Raw genomic sequence first — 7,382 nt, forward strand, 5'->3', positions numbered from 1 at the left:
TAGTTTTAAAAAACCTTTTTCTAACATTTTGATTTGATTAGACGTTGAGGATAAACCAGTACTAAAAGCTCTTGTGTCCTTGGACGACCTCGGTATCTTACCAACACTATACTACGTCCACGATGGGTGCACTTGCCCATATGTGTGTTTAGTGTTAGTGAATATCGTGTTTATAAATTTAAAACTTGGCTAAAAAGTGTAAAAAGGGCTTAAAATATACACCTAAAACATATATACACTTCACGCACATCAAGTTTTTGGTGCCGCTGCCAGGGACACAAGGATTTTAAGAAAGTTAGGAATCAGCGGCCTAATCAACTTTTCTATTTTATTTTTATTTTTTTTAGGATTTTCTAAATTTTTCAGCTTCTGCAGAGCTCAGCACGGGCCGTGCCCAGCAGTGTCACTGCCAGTTTTTATTTTCCGAGTTAAAGAGAGCTGAGCACGGGGCCGTGTCGGTGCAACACGGGGCCGTGTCCAACCTCCCAGTAACAGGGATCCGGAAAACAATCACTGTATCTCCGACCACGCACCGTGTTCACTGAGCATGGGGCCGTGGTGAACTTTCTGACCAACATTCTTTTCTGTTGCAGGACTTGGAACCCAGGCACCACATCTGAACTTTCTATGTAGTGTATGAGCTCCAGTTCTAGTAGAGACATAAAAGAACCTCTAGAAGAACCCGAACGCTTTCTCAGAAAAAGACTTAAAGCTAAAAACCAAGAGAAAGTTTCGGGGGACCCATTTCTAATGGCAGACCAACGTACCCTCATGGATTACCTACGACCCACTGTAGGTAATCTCGGCGCCGCTATCAATGCCCCGAATGTCGAAGCTAACAACTTCGAACTTCGCCCGCATTTGATACAGATGCTTCAAAACTCCGCAACCTTCTATGGGCTTGCGGACGAAGATCCCCATCTACATATTACTAATTTCTTAGAAATATGTGATACCTTCCGGATCAATGGAGCATCAAACGACGCCATCCGCCTTCGGATGTTTCCATTTTCGTTAAAGGACCGAGCAAAGGCTTGGCTCAACGCCCTCCCAATTGGCTCGGTAAACACATTGGATGAACTAGCCCAAAAATTTCTATATATGTATTTCCCTCCTGCTAAAACGGCTAAATTAATGACTGAAATTAATACATATTCACAAGAGGATGGGGAATCCTTATATGAAACTTGGGAAAGGTTCAAGGAGCTATTGCGAAAGTGTCCTCATCACGGTCTTGCGGTATGGCAACAAGTATCCACTTTCTACAATGGGTTGTTGCCACACACAAGACAAACACTTGACTCTAGCTCTGGGGGACTTTTAGGTAATCACCGCCCACATGAAATATACAATCAAATTGAGGAAATTGCTCAAACCAATTTTCAGTGGCACACTCCCCGAGGCAATAAATCTATTGCCCTGGGCGCCCATAAGGTTGATGAAAGCACTTCTTAACAAGCCCAAATCGAGGCCCTTTCTTCAAAAATCAAGAAGTTAGAAATGACAAAAATGGTCTCGGTTATGGCTTGTGAAGGGTGTGGTGGGCCACATGAAAGTTGGAGTTGTATAAAAGAAACAGATGATCAACAAGAGTCGGTAAACTACATTGATAACAGACCTAGGCCGTCGGGTCCTCCAACGGATACCTACAACCAAGGATGGCGTAACCACCCTAACCTTGGTTGGAGAGAACCCGAAAATAGTAGTAACCAACAAAAACTAAACCAACGAACAAACTTTCAACAACCAAGAAACGAGTCACAAAATTTCCCTTAACAACAAGGTGGACGAGAAAGGCTTGAAGATACTGTATCTCACCTCATCTCCGACACTGAAAAGAAAAACTCGGATCGATTTCAACAATTGGAATCGAATTTTAGAAATCAACAAGCTAGTATACAAAACATTGAAAAACAAATAAATCAATTAGCTTAAAATTTCTTCGAGAGACCACAAGGCGCGTTACCAAGTAATACCGAAACAAACCCAAAAGCACAAGTCCATCTCATAACATTGAGAAATCGTACCGTGGGTTCCGAAGAAGCTCCACCACCGCCAACTGAGGGAAGCACAACACCGCCCCAACAAGAGAAGGCTTCTCCTCTAATTCAAGAGCCTACCAAGGCTCCTCCGGTTCCATAACCCGGTAGGTTAATTCACCAAAAGACCAATGAGTAATTCACAAAATTCGAAAATTTACTAAAACAATTGCATGTCAATATTCCATGTATTGAAGTCCTAACTCAAACGCCTAAATACTCGAAATTCATGAGGGGATTCCTCACCCATAAAAGGAAAATTGAATCTTTGCAATTGTTAGTGCATTATCTGTCTATCGCCTCCGTCAATCTAGTCCGTAGCAGAAACCGAAGAAAACGAGATTTATATTGTTATATTAGTGATACTTAGTCAAAAAGGCAAGGTGGCATAATTGTAATTAATGAGAAATCTCATTAAAAGCCAAGGCCTATAAATAGGAGCCTTTATGTTTAGTTTAAGACTTTTGCCATTTTACATCTTGGAGAGTTAGAGGCTAGAGTGAGAAGCTAGAGAGAGAAAGTTCGTGTTTGTGATTCAGGTGCTGTACGTTTTCAGATTCATCTAATAGAATCACAGTTTATATTACATCACTTGTGTTCGGTCGCGTTCGTGTACGGATTCCGCACGTTATATGTACGTTTCGCAATCGTTTCGGATTCAAAACCGGTCCTACAAGTGGTATCAGAGCAGGAGCTCGATTGCACTGATCTATCACACGATTTCGCACGGGATTACATCAGATTCAGATCCGAATTTCATCTCTTCTTCATCTTTTTCATATTTTTCACGGTTTTTTACTGATTTTCGTCAAATCGAACAGGTTTTCACGGTCCGATTCAGTTGAAATTTGGATATGTTGTGCGTAAACATCTGATCTACAACCCTACCAAGTTTCAGATCGAAACTCCTAGCCGTTTAGGAGAAATCGAAGTTTTTTTGTTCGAATTCGCGTCATACAAACAGATCCGCTCAAACGAACCTGGATGGTTCGCTCATAGAGATTCGCTTATTGTGGTTGATTGAGGTTCGCTCATAAGGTCTAAGATTAGTAGGTTCGCTTATATTTGTACAAATAGGTTCGCTCGTATTGGTCACAATTCAGGTCCGCTCCATATTACATGCTAGGTTCGCTTATAGGATAGCAATCAGGTTCGCTCATAATAACAGTTGAGGTCCGCTCTTATGGTTCATTAAAGATTCGTTCATAACAGTCACCGACCCACTAAGAAGTTGGCGGCCCATGCAAGTTTGTCGGCCACATTTTTAATTAGCTCATATGTGTGTGATCAAAAAGGCCCAATCAGCATATTGCATATAAAGTTCAGTTAGAAATTATCGGCCATGATATTTGTGTAAAAGGTTAACCGGTCCTACAAATTAATCGGCCCAATCAGCTATTCAAATCGATTTACAAATTGTTAGACATTAAGTGTTGTCGGCCACTTAAAAAAAACAGTATACAAGTGTCGCCCATTTAATGAAGGTCCAATCATACTAAAGCAACATAAATAACATCGGCCCAATCATTGATATTTGTTAAACAATAAGTAACGGCCCAATTATTGCAAATGTCAGTATTGCATGTTATCTCGACCCATGTTTCAGTTTTTGAAGCCCATGTGATCAAATTGTCAGCTTAGTGATATTTGAGGCCCAATTAACAGTTAGTTGGAAATTGTAAAAGTTGTCGGTTGCACTTATAATCAAATATAGAAAACAGTATGCAAGTGGGTTGATGGGATTACCACATTGTTCAAAAGTTATCACAATCCGATTCAAGGCATTTTGTTTGTTCAAGTTCAAAGTGCAACAAATCGAGTGGAAATCCAAACGGAGTTCCACCCGACCCTAATCATTTCATTTGTTGTTGTGATTCAGGTGATTTGTCAAAGCGTTGGATACTCGCCCAAGCAGATTCCCATCCGATCCATTGTTACATATTCATTTTGTTGACTTTTGTTGACTCACTCGATCGGATACTAGTTTGATTCAGTTGATTGTTAGTGATTGAACTAATCTTGTTATTTGTTCGTTTCAAGGTGATTCAAGAAGAAAACATCATAGCTGAAACAAAAGAGAAAACTCGAGAAGAGATTTTGAGTGAGAAGACTTACAAAGAATGGAACGTGGTGTACAACAGAATGGATGACATGCAGGAAGAATATGAGAGTGATGTCAGCAACAGAAGATGAGATAAGAAGAGAGAGTGTTACTACAACAAAGAAGGAGAACCGGTTGTTCCAAAGAAAGACATAATTTTTGATGATGTTCTTCTTGTTGTCCCGTTGAGAGCCGAATACTACAGAAGGGTGATGAAAGATGATGCATATGTTAAACAGTATGAAAAAGATATCAGATATGCTATGCTGTCATGTTTGAGAAAAAGGGATGAGGAAAGAATGAAGAAAAATGTTGAAGAGATGGTGGATAATTTGAAGAAGGTTGCTGAAACAGAAGCTGTTAAAGTTGAAGTTGTGCAAGAAGCTGTTACTGAAGAACAGCAGATTGAAAAAGAGGTGAAGAAAGAAGAAAAAGAAGAAAAGAATGAGAATTTGGATGCTGGTAATGTTGGTGATGAAGTCAGTACCAAAGAAAAGCAAGATGATGATGAGATGAAGCAGACAGAAGCTGTTGAAAACACCGAAGTGCCAATCACTGAGGTACATTCTGATTCTGAAGTCTTAAAACCAATTGAGCAGTGCAAGAAATGAATGGAACCGTGCAGAGCTTGTACTGAAAAAGATGAGCAATTCAGAACAAGAGAACTTGAATTCACAAAAATCAAAAATATTTTCAAAGTAAAATGCAAAGAGATGTTAGAAAAAGAAAAGGTTTTTAACGAAAATGATGAAAAACGTTCAGGAAAATGTACAAAGTTAGAAAAAGAAAATGAAGTTTTGAAAGAAGATGTTTTGAAAATGAAAAATGAATGCGAACAAAAAGAAATTGCTTGTCAAGAAATGAAAAAGGAATATGACTCAATGAAATTATCATATCATGTTATGAAAGAGTCATATGATAAAATAAAAGATGAAATGAAATATGCTCAATCTAGAATGAATTATCTTTCTGAAACAACCAAAGAGCTTAAACGAATGTATGCTATAAAACAAGATGTTGTTAATTCCTATATTGAAGATGTTGCTAAGCTAAAGCGACAGATTGCTGATTTAGAACAGGATAACAACAAGTTAAAAAGTTACCACGTGTCGTCATATGTGCTTGAACAAATTTTCAATATAAAACCGGGAGATGGTGAGTCTGAGCAAAACAAGAAAGGCATTGGCTCAGAGTATCATCAAGTTCCACCACCGGAAAAGTTTGCATTTTATGATGAGGAAAAGGTCGAAAAAGCTTTCAACATGGTAGACCAATTGCCAGACAATATTGACATAACCTATTCCAAATCTGATGATTCTCATGATTCAGAGGTGGTAGGTAAAGTTGTTGAAAGTGTGTTGAAAGAAGAGTCGGTTGATACAGGTAAATCTGAATCACAGGATGAAGATGAAGGAAATCTTCATGATGGATATCTGAAGAACATCAAATCCGAGAAAAATTTGAATGATGATTCAAAGGGATTGGTTTATACCATGATTGGATCAGACAAATTGTTCTTAGATGTTGTATTCCCGATTCAGAATGTGATTTCAGAAAAGGTTGATAAAGTTTTCAAAATGGTTGAGATTGAGAAGTCTGAGATTTCAAAGTTTGTCGGTAAGAGTCATAAAGGTTCGTATAACAAACCTAGTTTCAAAAAGAAAAACATGAAGGCTGGGTTGGGTTATAAGAAGAAACAACATCGGAACAAAAATGAGATGCCAAATTATCAGGCTAAAATGAGTTTTGTTCAGGGAAACAGTTTAGCAGAAGAAAAGGAACTCAAAATGAGACAGTCCAATGATGAGTTCTTTGCTAAAAAGAAAAAGCAACAACCACAAGTCAAAGATGTGTCCATGAGAACATGTTTCAAATGTGATCAAAAAGGACATCTTGCACGCAAGTGTCCAAATCTAAAACCTGTGGATGTTGATCAAAAGAAGATTGATGCTGAAAAACAAAAATCTGAGAATGTGAGACAAAGGTCAACCAGATTTGATTCAAAACAAACTTGGAGGTACAACACAAACAAGTTTGCTTCGAATCAAAATTGGAAATCAAACCCGAACAGGTTTGATTCAAAACAGACCTGGAACTCTCATACACCCAGATTCAGAACAACACAAAGTTGGAAAACTTCAGTTGATATGACAAAACCCCAACAGTTTTGGAAACCACAAGTTGTTGCTCAAAATCAAAATGTTCAAAAAGATTCACAATTTTACAAACGTGGTACACCGAAAGGTCAAACATGGAGTGTTAAGAAGAATGTTGATTCGGTAAAAGATGAGAAAGTTGAAGTTAAAATTGAGAAAGTTTTTGTGAAAAATGACAATGAATTTCCAGCATTAAATGAAAATTATTGTGTTGAAATGCCTAAGGTTCAACAGACCTAGGCTAAATTGTTCAAGTAATTCAATTAATTGAATGTGCAGGTGCTCAAGAATACTGAAGATTGTGAAATTGAAAGTTGGAGCATCCTGGCACATGAAGAGGAAGCAGAGGTTGCTGGACCCTGTGTTGGTTGAAACAGGGAGTTTGTTTGTGTTTTCTGTACATAAATAAACAATATTTTCAAAGACCCTAAAAATTTGAAATATATATACATATATATATATATGTTTGTTTTTAGTTCTTGTCAAAAAACAGAAAATTACAAAAATTGTGTTGATTGAATACGCCGAAACCCTCACGGCTGAACAAACATGATTACTTTCACCAGATTGAAAAACAGTTTTCAAACTGTAAAAATCAATGTGTGGTAAATCATGGGGGTACAAAATTTGACAAACATGATACTGTCAATCAGAGCATTGAGAAGCAGAAAATGGATGGCGAGACAAAGCTATCTACATCGGTTATCAAATTTCCTTTAATGGTTTTGCATTTTAGGGGGAGAAAAATTGTCAGAAAATACAAAAACATTAGAAAATTTGAAAAAGCCAAAAACATGATAAAATTCAAAAATTTGAGTTGTTGCGTAAAAAGAGGAAATGATAGTACATCAGTAGACAGTTACAGTATGCTAAAGAATTGTAATGATTAAATAGTGTTAAACAGTCTCACTGATGATATGTCGATAGGTTTTTATACATTTAGTAAACTTTTTTTTGGGATATAAACCTAAATTCAAACTTGCTTATTTCGTGGGGAACACTACTTGGATATATAGGTAACCCCTGAAATCTCGTTTGAAAGGTCACGTATTCTGATATACTAGGTTTTTATACTCAATGATGTCT

General features: G+C 37.6%; 1 non-coding gene across 1 annotated transcript; it reads right to left on the bottom strand.

The window, feature by feature from the left end:
* Positions 1-1,128: 1,128 nt before the first annotated feature.
* On the bottom strand, positions 1,129-1,235 carry LOC118491775. The gene has a single exon (XR_004892220.1). It is a non-coding gene; the product is annotated as a small nucleolar RNA R71 (small nucleolar RNA).
* Between the last annotated feature and the right edge of the window lie 6,147 nt (positions 1,236-7,382).

This window comes from Helianthus annuus, chromosome 4 (genome assembly GCF_002127325.2).
Source record: "Helianthus annuus cultivar XRQ/B chromosome 4, HanXRQr2.0-SUNRISE, whole genome shotgun sequence".
Lineage (NCBI taxonomy): Eukaryota > Viridiplantae > Streptophyta > Magnoliopsida > Asterales > Asteraceae > Helianthus > Helianthus annuus.